Raw genomic sequence first — 18,784 nt, forward strand, 5'->3', positions numbered from 1 at the left:
AACTTCTTGTCGAGCCCTTTTTTATCGGAAGATCATCCTCCAGTATTCTCAACCTCTCCCGGCCGCAATGATCATCGCCCAAGCCGCATTTCCGACAGATGCGGCCGAACGCATCGTTCGAAACGGAGAAACAAGTTGGGCGCGAGCCGGGCGAGCGAGGGACCCTCCGTGTCGCAGGACGTTAATTTCGGACACCCGTTACAAGAAGACGAGCCGTCCAAAGGGTGAAAAAACCGTGGCTGCGTGGACCGTCTTGGTGACGATGCCCGCGCGTTATCCTCCTCTCCTTCCCCCCTCAGCTCCCCTATCCATGATCCCTGCCCTAACAACGCATCCTGTTCGGGGTTTTAAAGATTATTTTTACTTCGGGACAAAAAAGATCTGTCTGGCGACTCGGCGACGTGCACATGTGCCTCGCACCGACGACGACGACGACGACGACGACCACGACGACGACGACGACGACCAAGACGGCGGCGAGGAGGAGGTCCAATGGTTTCGGCCGCGCTCCCGTTGCCCGCGTCCAGCTCTTCGTGGGAGTTTATCGTTCCCTCTCCGTTCCCCGCGAGTCGCTCCTCGGTCTCTCTTGACGCTAGCGTGAAAGAGGGACAAGGAGGTTCGGAGATATAAAAGCGAAGCGATCCCTAAAGCGACTGCGCGCCGGCGTTGGTAATCGTATCGGTGACCTGAGATGGTCAAGGGGTCACCCGAAACCGTACTTTGGTCTCCCGAACTGCTTTCGAACATTTTTACATTTGGAGATCTAAATAAATCTTAATACATAACTTTTGAGAACTGCGTAAATCGTTTTCGCGTTTTATCGAAGTAAGTACTTCATGTTATTACGAAATATTTAACACCGTCTTTCCTCGACACATTCTTCAGTTGAACTTGATATGATATTTATTTTTTACTTTATTGTTGTGTAACTTAGAACAAGAAGATAACTATCGCGGTAGCAATTTTATTGATTAGGCAACTCGTACATCGTCGTTTCGATTATATGCGAAGCATGATTCAATTTTGTTAAAAGAAAGCAATTGACCACGCGGACTCGCGATCTATTCGTGGCTACGCCACTGCGGCATGTGTTGTGCTTGAGAAGAGACAGTTACCAAATATAACCGGAGAACGGACCCCTTGCCAAGGGTGTTTAGAGAAGTTTTGGACCTTCCTTGTCGCAAGGGTTGGCCCCCGGTCCTCGTGCACGGCGCGGCCCATTTTTCCCGGAAAGTCCCCATCGGCACGCACGCACGGGAAATCGGCTATACCCTGCACCGCCTTATCGTTTTTCTCCCGGCCGCGGGATATTTCTGGACGAGCCCTCGTAACCGGATATGCCCTGACTAGCCGCCAAGCAAATTTTTGACAATCGTCAACTGCGCCGAGCTGCGCCGCTGCCGAAACCCGCGCGAACCTCGAAGGTCATCGAAGTAATTATTAATACATCTCAATACATTTTATATACTTCGTGCAGCATACGTACATATGCGTATATGCATGATCGCGATTTTTAATGTCGCTGTTTTTTTTTTATAAAACATGAATTATTTAAAATGGCGATGTAAATATTTTTATTAATATATACATATACAATATGCATTAATAACGTTTTCTTTAAAATGATATGTATTAAAATTAGTTGATTCATCGAGAAGTTTTGTTTAATTATTCAACAGTATCGAGAAATCTTACTAATCATGAAAATATATACCTAATTATATTTTTTTTAAAGATGACGAGTTTGAAATATCGACAAATCGAAAAGTGTGAGAAACTCTGTCGTGCATGTGTGCGCGCGTATATTTTCTTAAGTTTTTTTTTCTTTGACGAGAGTTCGCCTGGTGAAAATTGGATCGATATGTATCGGTATGTGCATCGACGATGCCTGTCCGATCATCGCGGATGATTAACGTCACGTAGAATTCGCATTTCCATAGGACACCTTTCCGAGGACAGGTCGCCATCGATGATTTAACGGTGTACTAAATCAGAACTGCAGGAAACAACGGAACCAAAGGAAGAGAGCGAGAGAAAAAGACAGACAGAGAGAGAGAGAGAGAGAGAGAGTTCACGCGAGAAAAAAAATCTATATATTTATTTTTTTAGTTTTAGACCAAACAGTATCAGAACATAAGTTGCTATAAACAGAATATACATAAAAAATAATAATAAAGATACATATGCGAAATATTATATAAATATATATAATGAACAAATAATAAATTATTAAATATATAATAAATTTTAAATTTCTTCTAATTTATTTATAGACTGTAAGATTCGCGCGCGATTTCGTACTATTTGAGATGCTTGTCGATAAATCTATCTTCATCTCCAATATACAGATTTCATAACATGAATTGTGATTCATATCGCCAGCTAGCATTATATGTATGCTTTATGGAATTTGTGCATTATAATCATTAGCGCAAGACGAATTATAATTATCTACAAGATCCGGCTGAACTCTGATCCCAAAATTTTAATTTAACTTCCAGCGTAATCTGATTTCCGTCACCACAGATAGTGAAGTGGGTCATTAGATTCTGGTAGTGAACCTATAGTCCATTTTGTTCGGAATTAATGAGATCCATACAATTGCTGTCTATCAATGTATCTCAATATAACGAGTCAGAAATCTAATATATATTATTTTGCGTTTTATTTTCGACTTGTTACTGAGATTCGTCTTGCATATTGTATGCAACTATGTGTAAAGGAAAATTTCGAATGACACTGATATTTATAATAAGTATGTCATGACAAAACAATCCATTTTGCATGTTTAAAAAAATTTCTGTCGAAACTTCATAATTTATACGTGCATTTTAGTAAGTTCAGCACAACTTACAATTGTAAACTATATCTTTAATTATCATAACGAATACGATTCTCTCAATGGATTGGAAAAAAATCACGTCCAATAATAATTAAAATATTTCCGGTTACTCTCCCGACGCATCTTATCGACGCATCTGGCATGTGACGTCGACGTTCGACCAATGTTGGTCCATGGACTCCCGTTTTTTCCCATGTCCATTTTTGCATAAAAAAATTCTCACCGCGCCGGCTTTCGCACGGCCCACCGCGGCGCACCGGAAAAAAACATCCTGCGCTCCTCCCGGGGGTAACGCACCGTCGTGCCGATGCTGCTCTAGGTGCATTCCTCGTCTATCACGATACATAGTGTGTACGCGGCGCGAACGGGCACCGTAGGGTGGTGGCAGCCACCATCGAGGGTGCCTAGGCATTTTTTTTCTTTCCCTTCTGCTAGAGGCCAATAAAGACAGAGAGAGGAAAAGGGGGGTCAAGGCGCCGGAACTGCATCAGGGCGGAAACACCTTGTGGATGGTGAAAAAAAAACAGCGGGAACAAGGGGGAACGTACTAGAGAGAGAAAGAGGGAGGGAGAAAGGAAACGACCCTTACGGTACTCCGAATGGCACAGATTCTTCTCAGCGGCGGAAGGTGCAAAAAAAGATTTTCGGGAGGGGAGTAAAAAAACTAAAATACTGCTAGGTTGTTAGCCCGAGTCTACATACCCGCACCGTGGATCGACGAAAAACTGATGGCAAGCTCGCCGCTGAAAAATTTCGGGAAAACGCACGGTCGCGCCTCCCGTTCGTGAGAACGGACCGCAGTTGGCGTGGCACTGACTCTTAAAAAAAGTCTCTGTTTCGGGATAACAGCGCCGTTATGAGAAAAGGTGTTTCACGTTACATCCAAATTACTTTTAATAAATAGATAAATCGATACCGCGCGCAAAGGCGATGCGATGTGAGAAAAAATACTCGGTTAATTGTTTGGACAATTAAATATATATAAGAGAACTATGATTTATTAAAATAAAAATTTTTTAAATTTACTTCAAAAACAATTTTTTTTATAAAAAGATAACTGAAGTAAATGAAGTAGAAGTAACTTTTTATTAAGCGTTATTAAATCAATTAACTTCTCGTTATAAATAATCATAATTTTACTAATTTTTGTAAAAATTGTTCTTTATCTGTACTAATTGCAATTAAGCCGCATTATATAGAGAATATTTTTTATAAAGTGTTATTCAAATATTGGCTATTTGGCCACTTTTCTTGTAAATCTCTTCTAGTCGCAGGCTGCACATCGGCGTCATCGAACCGATTCTCATATAGATGTGAATCTCGTCCTACAGACATAGAGAAGCTACTGGCTGAGATCTTAAACTGGGCCTTAAGCCATTACCCCCGGATGATGGGCTTCCTCGATCGCCTCTCTGTTCTCCATCCGTCTTTCTTTCTCCTGAATACATCCTTTGCTCCATCGTGGATCATCTCTCGCCTGCCGTTCCACCGTGTGCGCATCCTTCTTCTTCTTTTCTGGCCTAACCCCTCCTCATAGATCCTGCATCTTGGCCGCCCCTTCCGTAGCGGCAGATGGCCGGCCAAGGGGTAAGAAAAAAATCCTAGGGCCCCGTAAAAGGAGGAGGTATATAAAAAGCGATCCGAGAAAAAAGTGGGAGGGGTGGGGCGCCGGGGGCGACACGAACCACGTGTGTTCTTGAAAATTTTCCCGAGCGAGGACCCTGTCCTTCTTCGTCGTCCAATATGGCCGATCGCCCCCTTTGATCGAATTTCGGCCATTCATCGGGATCGATTATACGATCGAGCTTCCATTCTTCGTTACCTCGGCGACTCGATCGCTCTCGATATCCAGATCTCACATTAGCGTCTCCGGTGACGGGCCGCGTCAATTTCCGAAAAATTGACTCCACACAGCTGGGAGTAATCTCTGCGCCTCTCATTTTCCTCTTTCCTTCGTATCTCGCTCGAATTGTTCCTGTAGGATTCTGCAGCGCACGATTTGCATGATATTGTGAGGCTTCGTGATGCATTTGATCATGTCAGATTTAATCGTAATCGTACAGCCGCAGCACATCGCAAAGGAGTACATCTCAGTATTTAAAATGTAATATGCTATATTAATAATTAATATACAATTAGAATACGTCTAAGTTAAATTTGTGAAAAAATATTTTTTTTTTGAGTACTTTATACTTTACGTGCAAGACAAAATGATTACTCCATTGATCGAAAATATATTCAACAATCTCTTGCGGTTTAATTTATAAAAACGCACGCGTCAGAAACAGAGTTTAGGAAAATTCTATGCCGGGGCTACAATGAGGTGATAAGTTCTCATCCGGTATCTCATGTGGGAATCTCTTCGCGTAACTGTAAAAGAGATCTCGTACGCTATCCCAGATTTCGGATGACTCGAGATAGATCCCAGGTAGAAAAATCGAAATTCGTAAAAAAAAAGAGTGAACAAGAGGAAAGTAGAGGAGAATCAGGCGAGATGGGCGGATAGAGCGAAAGATCGTCGCTTCTGGACGCAGGCCAGCTGACCACCAACCGTGGGAAGACGTGATTTGGACGGCCTCTTTTTTAAAAGGATTCGAGAAAATTACTTTTAAATTGGCGAGCCACCGGAATCCCTAGATGCACCTGAACAGGTAGATCGGTCAGTCCCGTCGAACGTTTCCTCGTAGATCTTTTCAAAACGGTTCGCCGACGACTTTTGACTTTGCCAGCGCGACTAAACGATTAAATCGCTCTTATACACGTAATGAATGTTAAATATAATTGTTTTTATTTTTTATCTTTTTCTCATTTATAAACGCTCATTATGTTCGCAGAATTTCGTGCAAGATTAATATATCGTTATATTAAGAAATCGCGAATATGTTTACAATAAAAAATGTTCTTAATTTAACCAGAAAATATAAAGTTTTTGAGAATAGTATTATATTATAATTTTACGATTATTCGTTTTTCGTACGCCGATTACTACTCGCATTTTTTTTCAATTTTGTTGTACCGCAATCGAGCGCGTCATCAGGATGGATATCGGACACCTCCTTGAAGAAGGGATTTTGGTATTTGTAAAACACTTGAGAAGAGCAGAAAGTTTTCTTGACCGGAATACGTGGCCCGCGTGGCCGTCTCTCTGAAATAAACATTGTCAAGAATATCGACGACGGATAAAACAACCTTTCTTTTTCCTTCTCTTCTCGGCCTCCTTTCACTCGTTCTCTTTCTTTTTCTCACGCCATTACTGTACAATAAAATTCGTTCGCCCGTTTTTCTTTTCTCTCTCTTTCTCCGTTTCCTCGATTTCTTTCGGAAGGGAGGCTATGCATTTTTCGTGCGTTTAAAAATAGGCGATTCGCTGTACCGCAGACTGGCCAGAGGTCAGTAACTCCTTGGGCGCAAGACTGCGCAAAAATAGCCGGCAAAACGGAAAAAAATAATGTTCTTCTCCCCGAGAGCTCTCTCGTCGACAATTTCAGATATGCAGCGTCGTCTCCAATTGAATCCGTCGTTGATTCACATTTAATGATTTTTAATCTTGTTTATATTGGATTTTATACGTCAGGTCGCATATTAATTTAAAGTATCTTATTATGGCTAAAATATTTCATGCTAATCAGCGCAAAATTTCTAGTAATCCATATAAAATCCATATAGAATGTTCCGTGTAGTTATCACAGCTATTATAACAAGAGATATACTGCGTAATAGTGTTATAACATATATACTTTCATAATAAATATTTTCTTTCATAATATTCTTGCGCCACATCTCTACGCCTTAATAGAAGTACGTTAAAATCTATTTCAAGCGAGGATCGTAAACGATTTAACGGCGTTCAACGATTCGGAAGGTGTCCAGTTGCAGCGCATGTTCCTAAAGAAAGTCACACATTGGAAAAGGGCCTTCTTTCTCCTCAGGCTCCTTTCCCTTCGGCGGATACTCGCCTCTCTTACCTCACTGGGCCCGCCGATTGCGAGATAGGTCCGAATCTGCAACGTCAGTTCTGCCAGATTTTTCACGGTGCCGATGCCCTTTTGTGGGGGGCGCTGCCCGCTTGTCATATTTGCCTATGATGGACGATTCGTCCGAGAAAGAGCACCGCGACGTGACACGGAGTCCCCAACAGGAATGACGAACGCACTTCTCATTCAACGCGCGCACCACATTTCGGCAATTCCGCCGATCCTGATTATCGCCGCTTCCTCGGATCGGCCAGTCGGATTTTTTTTTCCTTAGGGCCCCGGAACCAAGCATCGCGAACACCCTGCCTTTTCTCGGCTGAAAAGCGAATCGTCGCCGCCTCCGATTCGTGGCATTTCTCGCACGATTTGACCGCGAGAAGACCCGCAGCTGGACAGTTACGTCGTAGGTTGAGTAAAAATAGACACCAGAGTGTCCTAGCACCCGCTTCTTTTGGTTCCCGAGACTGCAATCGTTGGGTCCACTGCAATACACGAAGAAACCTTCAGAAAAGTGCGCTCGATATGTCTGATTTTACTTGTGAAAAAAAAAGAGCAACAAATTTGGAAATTGATTTAAAAATTTCAGGAAACACAACGCAAAATTATTTAGTGGAGCACCATTTGATTATTACTCGAAAATGATGCATTTTTATTAAATACAATATATATATTTACATAATGAGAGTAGATCAAAAGATTATACGGAAAAGAATAATAAATTTTATTAGTAGTATATTTCGTGTGACTGACAGTTGTTCATCTATAGAATCGTCTATCCTCTAATCGTAATTGGCATTGAGTTGAAAAAAGTCAAGTTGACATTGTACTTATTCATCGATACAAATCGAAATTAACATAATCGCATAACGGTTCCGACCCAATAGTAGTTTCGTAATTAGGAGATGGATCGGCGACAGAAGGAATCAATTATCATCAACGATCCAGCGTTCGATGTCCTTTCGGAGTTCCTTGCTCTTAATCCTCTTCCTCCCCGTAATCCTCCGCATCCTAAACACGCGATCTCAATTTAGAATTGAATCCCGGATCCGAATAAGCGATGGTGGAAAAAAAATCCCCCATGCTCCCTACACAAATCACGCGCTCTCCCCGCGCGTTCTCCGACAAAGGAGAGGAAAAGGATCGAAAGGAACGATGAGGAGACAATCGGCGATATCCTCGCGGCGGAAGCGGCTCGGCGCCCCGGGCGTCCAGAGAACATTGCTGCAACTCCAGATCCGGCAAATCGCACGAGATAAATTTCCCGATGACGTCGCGTCTTCCCTAATTCCACATTTCTCTTGCCTTGTCCGAGACTCACATATCATACAATATCCTATTGAGAAGAAGAATAATGCAACAAGAATAATAATAGAGCTATAAGAAATAGGCGTTACGAAGTATGTGATAAAAATAGAAAATCTAGAAACTGTAGATATATCATGTAACTTAATCCTTACTTTTTTTACTATTAAATTATACTTTTTACTTTTTATCCTTCTATATTTAATTATTATATTTCTAATTTTCACATTTTTGTTAGTACCTCCCTTCTGTATTCTCATTTATTTTAAGAATGCTTTTACATTCTTACGATTTTCCTCGTTTCTAAAGAAATCTCTGTTGGCTCTCTTCCGGCTATTCTCTATAGATTTAGATATTGCTCGAGGGATACTGCCCGAGGGACAGAAATTCAGAATACCCGGACCGAACTGTGCCGGAATGAATGTTAGGTCATATACCGATGCCCTCGCACCGAACTCGCCGCGACTTAATCGTTTTAGGAGTCGACAACGGCGACGCGTCTGCGGATGATCCCATCGGGCGGTCGAATCGGCCAAGGAAAGTACGTGAAGCTTGCGAAATTTTCGTTTACACAGCCGCGCTCGGCGAACCGGCGCGCTTTTGCCCGTATATCAAAAGTTTAATTGAATTTTCGGCCGTGGCCCCGGCCCGAGAGAGATTAGGATCGCGTCCGCCGGTCCGTTCTCTCTCTCTTTCTCTCTCTTTCTCTCTTCTTCCGCCGCTCAGGTTCACCACCGCCTTCTTACATCTAACGGATGTATTGTGCCCGCGCCCTGATCGTCTTGGCCCTGTTCCTTATCCACACCTTTATCTCGCCCGTGTGCATCTTTACGCGCGTGTTATTCTAGCTGCCGTACGGTTTTGTTTCGGGCGCTCACGAACGCGTCGTAATGTTCCTCTCGAAATGTTCGCTTTCGTTTCGTCGTCTCTGTCTTAAAAATTCACACGCGGCTTCGTATACAAAATGTTCCACAAATTTCGTGAGTTAATATTTTGTCTTAACAAGACTCGATGCGCTTAATCGTTTTGTTTGTATCTCTTTAGTTTTAAATATATCAATAAAAAGAAACTTAACCACTTAATAATATATAAAATTTAAATATAACATTATCTCACAAAAATGTTTTTACTTAAAATGATCTAGCATTTATGGATGAGAGCAATATTCTCGCGTAACTGCGAAGATACATTCGTCGTGCGACCTTCTTTCCGCCGGAGACTTCGCATCGCAGATTTACATAATTACGCGTTTTAATGTACCCTCCGGTCATGAGGGTCAGATCGAATTTATCTCATTGGCCCTCACCTGTCCCATACGATGCGGGCCTCGTCGGGTCGGGGCAACTGACCACCTGTACAGTCGCGGCAGCAAAAAAAGGAGGACACCGGTCGAGAGAACGACCTGCGCTGTAATAGTAGCCACTTTTAGAAAAAAACTAGCAATCGGTGAAATCTCAGGTGCGTACATGATTATGAGTGGTTTTTTTTTTAATTAAAAGGATGGTAAGCCAATTCTCGATCCTCAAATTAAATAAAAAACTGCGATTAATCGTTTTATTACCAAAAATAAATCGAAAATTTCAAATAGACGCTAAAATTGATAGAAACTAATTACTGAAAATTAGTTTCTAGCTCTCCAATTTTTTCATCGTAAATCTAATTACGCCGGAATAAAGGCTGAGCGGTTTTTTAACGATCTTTTAACACCGGCGGGGGGTATCATTACGCGCCTCGTTCGAATAAGACGGGGCATATCCTCGTCGCGGCGCTTAATTCAACAGCGGCCGTCGCGTTGGCCAGGTCGAGGCACCCGCGCGAGACAATAGAAAAGCCATAACTTTCTCCGCTGTGCTCGTACAACCTATATCCTGTCCCCGCAACGTCGTCGTCGCGGACGACGCGGACGCGCCCAAAAAGATCGCGCGCGCCTTCTCGCGCTCGGGGATGCGAAGGGAACGAGCTGCGGCTTGCGCACGGCGTTTATGACGCACGCCTGTCGATGCGTCGGACAGAGAATTGCTAAAACGCCGCCCGAGCAAGGTCGTGAAATTCGGCACCGTTATGCACGCAGTTTAATCAGAAAATTGAATCGCTCGTCGCCGGCCCTTTCGGCTCACCCGGTTTTCGAACCTCGTTCCGACTCTTTCTTCTCTCTTGCTTTTTCTCACAATGATGACCGAAAAAGAGTTCGTGTCCTCGTCTCTGTCTTTCTCTCTCTTTTACATTAGTTTTTTTTTTTTTTTTTTTTTTTCGATCTCGGACTGTACGACCCGCATAGTCCGCGTTGTGACGCGCGAAGAGGTCGAATAGGTCCTCGTACGTGAATATGTGTCTGCGCGTCTGGAGAGGCCGCACAATGGGGACACATGTCAAAACAATTGGCACACAGGTGTATCGAATTTACCGAGGAACCGATGGAGGACGTCCACGTCAAAAGAATCGTGGAGTTGCGTCACGGCGTCCCGGCCGCTATCAATGAATTTCCGTCGGCCATTCGGGCGACGAATCATCGAGCCAGCGGCTATTAAGGACGCGTATTTACATTCGACAAATGTTCTTTTTATCAAGAGTATGTTACTCGCCTACCTCTTATTTCAGACGAAGACAACTACTCGAAAATAATTCTTGCCTTCTTATACGCATGTATGAATCAATATCATTATTTTTTGTTGGCACGACAAAATTAACTCGAAATTATATTTATTTGAGAGTAACTGTGTCACATTGTTCAGGCATTATTTGTGTTTAATAATTTTTAATATTTCTTTGTTAAAAGTCTCGTATCTGATATAAATTCCTTTTTTCTTTCATATTTTTTTTGTTTATGTCGCCTTTACAAAATTGATTTTAAATTAAATTCAATATTATTTCATTTTGAATTAAAATTATCTATATATGTCTATTGAACTTCTCGGAAAAACCATGGCTGAGTCATACAGGTACATAAACTCCGAGAAATTGAATGAACACGACTCGCTTAAGTCGGCGAACGCCCGCGGTCGATTCGTCTCGCTCGTTCGTAACGGCCGATCGTTTTGCGCATCATCGCCAACGAAAGTTACGATTATTGTCGCCGTTTGTATACGACGTACGCAGGTACGCGGTCCGCGGTCGACCAACAGAGGCGCGCGCGCGCGCGCGGCGCGGCGATGAGCCTTCCTCAGCACGCGCTGAAAGACGCGGCACGACGAAGATAGAGACCGGCGCGAAAACCTTTGGACGGATAGAGGGGAATCGTTGGACGCGGAAGGGGGAAGGAACGAGCGAGTAAGAGGCGGTATGAGGGAGAATGACACGCTGCGAGGGACGTAGGAGTAAGCCGAGACTCTCGCGCGCGCGCGCGCGACGATGAGCGGGACCAAGAGAAAGAAGAGAGTAAACGGGACGAGAAGGAATTTCTGAGTCCTCCCCCTGTCTCTGCGTGTCTCTCCGTCGCCGGACGAAGGAAGGAGAGAGAAAGAAACGTCTCTCTTTCTCTCTCGCACAGGGCCCACGGACGGAGATTGTGTGTAAGTGTCGGTGACCGGCACCGGGCACACCGCGCCGCGGCCGGGTAGGCGAGGAGAAGACGGCGCGCGGCGGTGAGAGGGAGGGCTAGTGGCACTCTCGAGAAGAGGAGGAGATGAGGGGGCGAGGGGACAAAAATGACAATCATCGTCATTTTAATAATATGCAAAGGCACAGTCGACTTCCACGCCGGGCAAGTGCGGCCACAATGGCGTTATATAATGACAAAGACACGCCGGGTCGGCTGGGTGCCTTTCGCTCGACAAAAGGCGCGGCGTTAGGGTCATCCTACCGGACCGGAACATGTTTTGTCCGGCGCGGACAAATGTCACCGATAATGTTCTCCAGTGCCTGCGGCCGTAAAAGTCAAAATAACAGTCGGACCGAAAATACCGTCGTCAAGTCGAGCGCCGCCAAGAATTGCGTACGGTGCACGCGCTGTTGCTAGCCTCTCTGCTCTTTTGGACATTCGCAGAATTTCGAGTTTTAAGACGACTCAATCAAAGAAAATAATTCATTCTCACATACACACATCTGTCCTCATTCCTTTTTACTTTTTATTTTTTTCTTTAGGAAAATATCTTAAGTTTTACATAAAGTATTATATCATATTTTATCAAGTTTAGTTTGCTATATTTCATACCTGGCTTTAATTAACAATATAAATTTTTGTTTCAGATAAATGCCTTTCGATATATGATTTGGACGACAGTGATTAAGCTATATTGGGTATGTGCTTTAATCTTTCATTTTTTTTCATCAATCTACTCTCAATGATAATGGCACGATTGACATAATGGGCAACGACCAAAATTACGTTGAATAATACTCTACATCAAATTACTATTATAATATAGCCTGCCAAATCTCGTTTAACTTGGAACGTAAAAATCGAGTTAAGTTTTAAGCACATTTCTTGATAGTCCATTTGGCCGCACATTCCAGATTCGCGTTGCGCAATGTTTAGATATTTTACAATCGTCTGAGCGACTCGTTCTTTTCTCATTCTGTGACAGTAAAGTCGATATGACAGTCGCACCGAAAATATCATGGTACGTATGCGGAGGAATCGCGCAAACGCCGCGCCGCGCCGGCACGTTCGATAGTTGTCTCTCGGCACGTCTACAAAAATTCGGGTTTGAAATAAGTTAATCGTGAAAGTTCAATTCTTCTCATTTTCTTCGTATTTTTCGGAGCCGAAAGTAGATACATCTCTCACACACACGGATAAAAATTTGGATTCAATATTGCGTCATATGGCGAGTAATCGCGAGGAAGCGAAACATCTGAAGATATCTGATACAATACTTTCCAAAATTGAGAATTTTTGAATAACAAGATGAAGACGTTTTAATGTCGAAAAAAATTTACTTATGTGAACTAAACTAACTATTTTATACTGTACTTTCAGGCTATTATTCGCCGAAGTTGCCTTTTATCTGATTAAATGAGGAAATTTGCAATCAAGCGAAAATAATCAGCAAAAATTCTACAAAAATATGTATTTTTGTTTGCACAACGGGGTTTATTTGGCTGAGTTTTTTCACGAGCGTACTTTAACACGTCATACTTTAACACTATGACGCCACATTGCTGAAAACAAAGATGAATTACGTGAATTCGGAACGGGCAATTGCGAAACTGTCGGAACTATATACACACGTCTTGAGTACGACGATACATCAAAGTAGGAATTTGTTTATGCTAATAAGCGTTTTTTCCGCGACTGACACGATGAATCGGACGATCTCGCGCACATGCAAATAGAATTGGTCTCGTCTCGCTCGAATATCACACGCCCGACAAATTCGTCTTAGCGGGGCTATGCCCGTTACGAGAATCCCCTTGTCATCGTGAAAAAGACACGGGCACCCCGTTCGTTTTTCGTTTCCATCCGGTGTTCGTAACCTTTCATTGAATATAAACTGGTCTTGTAGAACTCATTTTTCTTATTTCGATATGTTCTTTGCTTTAAATTTAATTATTTTAATATTTTGGTGGTGTTTTTTTCTATTTTTTTTTTTTATTTTTGTATGTCAATGCCAAACATATAAATTTATTTTTATTTACACATGTCTTACCTCAGTTGTATGTAATTTCATTTATTTTTCGTTTTCAACTTATTTTGTTTTCACCAGATGCATGCAATTTGTTCACGCGCTAGTTCTTATTTTGTATCTGATGTTTGTTAAATCGCCTTTTGCTTTTTGCTTGGCGAAAATTTTCTCAGAACGCAACAAATTTCCCTCTTTCTTCTTATTATACATCAGGAGCAGATGCAACGGGCGAACTTTAACGCACCAGTGGCCATACCTACGTGCCATAGATTCACACCCACCAATCGGAATGTACAGACGGTCATAAGCCGTCAGAAACGCTAAGCGCGCGCCACACTATACGCGAGGTTTATGATCACGAAGACCAAAATGATCTTCAACATCGGTCGTCTTCAAATGCTCGTCTTCAGACATTCGCTGTAGCTACTAACTGTATGCACTCAGTTATCATGTTATTTAATTCGTTATTTTCCTAAAAAGTTGCTCTTTCTTTTAGAAAATTTGATTTTATTATTTCCATCACTTAAAAGGTCTGCAATTTTCAATGTTACATGTTCTTGTAACGGAATTATGAATGTCCGTTTAAGATTAACATAAAAGAAGAGTAACACCTTAGTAATTAATAACTCAAAAATTGATATTCCAATAAAGTCCACAAAATGATGCTCCAAAATTCAAAAGATGTACTCTTTTATTGTTTATTAAATGCGATGAAACAGCCCGATCGATTTGTTGTCACGTCAGCAGTCGTGTTATCGCCACCTCCTTAATTTTGCACGTTTCGCATCTGCTCGAGAATTCTCGTACATTTTTCCATGTAATCGTAGTTTCTCCTCCATTAAAGACCGCGACTCGATCTATCGCGTGATGTTGGGCTCGCCTAGGTACGTGCCACCGATTCACACCCACCAATCGGAATGCATGGGCAGGCAAAAGGCGCCAGAAACGCTATGCTCGCACCGTCCTCGTATCGCTTATCGCGATAGGAAAATCGCGCTAATATCATTTGGCTCAACTACATTCCGGCTGTAAAGCGCAGTTTATTATATTCGAATATTCGGAATTATAGCCGAATTAGTCTTACGATATATAATGATCCTCTGATAATTAATATAAATCAACTCTAGGTAAAACAAAAATTTGAATTATAATAAACCAAAATTTTGGTAAAATAAGTATTCGTCTAACTTGCGATAATTCAGTTTTAGATTAAACAGGCAAACAATCGAATGATCTGAATGTTGTGTATTTAAATTTTTCACATTACACGATTCCATAATTTAGTTGACTCGCCCGAATAACAACTTAATTCATTTGAATTACTGATATCTTTAGATCTCTAATTCTGACGCGATGTTTACGATATCAGCCGATTTTGCTTTTTGTCGAGCTACTACAATAATATCTCACTAATTTAATTAGTATTATTATTAACCTGTGTATAGGTCGATTAGCATTCCTCGACGGGACATTCTATTCTATACGCGATCTATTCTGTACATGATCTTTCACGATCGATCTTCTGAGATACGTAATATAAGCACCATATATCGAGGCATCATGTAGCTCCTCTCTCTCTCTCTGTCTTTCTATCTAGTTTATCCCTTTCTCGTTCTCTCGCTTTCTTCCTGCGAATCTATATTCAAATTGCGGAAGAAGGCTAATCGCAAATCTGTTCTTAACGGTACAAGAGCAAACAGCGTCGTAATTCTCCATGATTATATCAGGAGGGGATACAAATTTCGGTGTCGCCTTTTATCTAGTCACGGAGTACCCAAAGTATTCCAATTCACGCAGGCAGCTATATCAAAGTATTTTGTCGCTCGTAAATGTCGCGTATAAGAATAAAATAATTGTTTATGGGACATCTTCATTACAAACTGCTTGTGATATTGCACAATGAATCCTTTATCCTGCACGCCGTTGTTGATGCTCTATGTCTATGATATCCATTATTCTTTTTATTGTTGATCTAATAGATCTATTTTTCCTACGTTTCCCATTTTCTCTCTTTTTCTGTGCGAATATATACATAAGCGCTTCGTTTCAAACGATATAGAAAAATACGATTATAAAAATAATGCACCTGTTACGTCGAGAACGCGATATCGCGATTTCTCACCCGGCTAACGCTTTCCTCAATGTCTTACTCGGGCTTAATGAAAACCTCTCCGCTCATGCTTCAAAGATCGAGCGACGAGTTTTCCGATTTCGACGATGAGACGCCGCGGCGTCTTCCTCCCGGCTTTTTCCCTCCCCGCGGCGCATAAATTTACATGTTCCGGGAAACAGGTAGGACACCGAGGACGGGGTGCGCGAGGTACGGGAAAAAAATGTGGAGACAGTCAGGTGTTTTCGCGACGAGAGCTCAAGAAATATCGGTCACCCGCGGGGACACGGAGCTCCGTGACGACGCCGACGGGCTCTCCCGCTTCGCGGCTCCTCGCGCGCGAAGCCGCTTAAAAACTCGGACAATACTTCCCCGGGCAACGGGGCGCATTTAAATGTATGTATTCATACGTTCGTGAATCGCTTTGACGAGAGGTGTGGTCAAAATTATTCAAACTGACCCGGACTCTTTTTTCTCCTCTCAGTCTGGGACACTTTCTAGCACCGCTGCACCCACGTACCACCTCGCCCCTTCGCTCTCCTCTTCTGTTGCTCCGTCCTCTTCTCTCTTTTTTTTTCTTCTTTCTATCCTCCTCTATCCCGACGTCTTCCTTCATCGTCATCGTCTCCCGCTTCCTCCTCGCATCCTCATCGTACTCTCTAGCCATTGTCCCGATGCCGAATTCGAGATCGCGCCCGATGACCTCGTTGCCTTTATGTATTAGCTTCGTCGCGGGTATAGAGCGATTCGCGAATCACCGCGCGTCGGTGATTATTACCGGATACAATTGCGAGATCGGGACGACAAGGGGATCGAAGAAGATGCGTGTCAATCGTTGTAATATATACTCGACGCCTACGTGTATAAATCAACTTAATGATATTTGAGTTTTACGAGTTAGGATTAATTAATTTACTGGTAACCAACACGATTTATTGATGTACTTGCTCGATTCCTAAATGATAAGAAATTTTATTATTTCAAGAGCAAAAAATATTCGCGAAGTATAAGTACTCGCGCTACTTAATATCACAAAAAATTGAAAGCTCAATCACATTAAAGGAATTCTTTTACGGATAGGATGCGCTTACTACCCGTCAAACCGACTTCCCGCTAATAAACCGTTGTAATCGAGTAGATGCATCCGCGCGTCGAACGAATAATTTCGGAGAAAGGATCGGCGAAAGTGCTATCGTCGAAGAGTCGAACGTCGAACGTCGAACGGTTAAAGCGAGAAGGGAGAGAAGTGACGCGCGATGCGGCAAGATGCGCGCGATTATGGCACCGCCGATCCTCTCGTGTCGGCCACCCACCGAATTTTCTGCTACATATCGTGAATGGACAGAGCAGAGAGAGCCCAAGCTGGGCTCTCTATGCCACGGCATGCTCTCGGCCGGGCCGACTATGACATATGGGTAGCGCAAAAACCGCCAATGCTGATCGATCGGCCACGCTAACCAAGCCCCCTCCGATACACTCTTTTTCTCTCACGTTCCGGCTTTATGTGCTAGTCGCTACCTTTCTCGGGGCTGCTACCGGAATAGCGCCGACCAAAGCAAACAGAGAAGATGAAACTGTGCTCGCGCTGCAGCAAATTTTGCTTTTTTTTTCTCTTCCTCTTCGCTGACTTCTCTCCGCTCTCGACCGACCACAACACTCGTAATGAAGTAGCAAGGATTTCAAATTATGACGAAACTTTTAATAGAGTAAATGACCTACGGCGAGACAATTATTTTCTTATTGTGGGCTTTTCTCCTTAAAGTTATTTATTGCGAAAAGAGCGAACTTATCGTTCGACAATTTCGCAATAAAATGGCATCCTAACTGCATCGGGGCAAATATGTGGGAATTAAATTGTATTATCGAATGTCTAATAAGTAAAGTTCACACACACTTGAAGTTACGTAAAAATATTATTTTTCTTCTGTTTGAGTTTTTGAAATTTAATTTGCGGGACTCCACAGATTTCTAAATAAATAAAAGACTGGCGCCTCTAGCTATCCGTTAACAAAAGATATATTTCAAATTGTAAAGAATTGTTAGATATTTTTAAATTATTCTGGTTTTTTTTTTTTAGAGAGAGGAAGGATTATAGCGTATGATAATATTTTCCCTTACGATACCTTAATATCCCCGCGATATTCTCAACATGCATAAGTGTAGGTTTGCAAAACGATCTCAATCTCAGGAAACGAACGGGGAACCTCGATCGGCGATGCGCGCGATCGGCATCGCGTCCGATATATCGAGTCCTACAAACGACTATAAAAGGTCCCCGTTCCCTTTCTCCTACTTCTCTTTTCACCGTTCCGCAGGCCTCCACGCCGCGCCGCCTAGGCCGCATTCGCACGATCCTCAACGCCGGGCCACCTTCGGCACGACCTCTCCGCGGTGCACCTACGGTGAAGGTTTAGCTAGCCCGTGTCGTAGGTGGCCGCTCGCGCGCGCGATAGTGCCTGGTGTCTATACGATGGTCGTAGCTGCATCTAACTGCACGCGCGCCTATGCACGTTCACGTACATACATAGCGTGGTAGATGGACGGCGGTCACTTAGTCATCGCGCTCCACCGGGAGCCGAAAGTTCATCGGTACGGTTAGCCGGCACGACCAGGCATCTGGTTGTTTTTGTTCCTCCTCCGTTTTTCTCTCCTCTCGCTCTTCTGCATCTTCCGTCTTACACCCTCGTTTCTTTCCCCGCGCGTCTCTCCAGTTTCTATACGTGCCCTGGAGAGCGGCGATCCTCGGTGAGCACTTTGACTCGGCGTGCTCGATAGGTCGGCCGAGTTCTAGTTCCAAAGGACATCGGGTGCCTCGTTGCGCTTAGCTACCTGCCCTGTGATTGATCCGACCGCCATCGCGCACACTTTCGAGGCCTGTGCAATTCACAAATTAATATAAGCGATTGTCGCGCGTTCAGATACGTTCAGTTGGGAAATTGCGACGACGCAGGTCGTTAAAGAGAAATTAGCGATCGTCGTTTTCTAACGTCCT

The 18,784-nt window shown here is 43.1% G+C and overlaps 1 protein-coding gene and 1 long non-coding RNA gene across 3 annotated transcripts in view; one reads left to right on the forward strand and one right to left on the reverse strand.

The window, feature by feature from the left end:
* Cph (BCL11 transcription factor chronophage) overlaps positions 1-18,784 on the reverse strand; it is a 154,481-nt gene that overhangs the window by 39,515 nt on the left and 96,182 nt on the right. The gene's annotated exons all lie outside the window — the stretch shown is intronic.
* LOC143907360 (uncharacterized) overlaps positions 12,308-18,784 on the forward strand; it is a 91,411-nt gene continuing 84,934 nt past the window's right edge. Inside the window, exon 1 of the long non-coding RNA XR_013259835.1 lies at positions 12,308-12,354. This is a non-coding gene — a long non-coding RNA (uncharacterized LOC143907360). The remainder of the gene's footprint in view (positions 12,355-18,784) is intronic.

The sequence above is a fragment of the Temnothorax americanus genome, unplaced genomic scaffold (genome assembly GCF_048541705.1).
Source record: "Temnothorax americanus isolate GAGA-0224 unplaced genomic scaffold, ASM4854170v1 Scaffold8, whole genome shotgun sequence".
In the NCBI taxonomy this organism is placed as follows: Eukaryota; Metazoa; Arthropoda; class Insecta; order Hymenoptera; family Formicidae; genus Temnothorax; species Temnothorax americanus.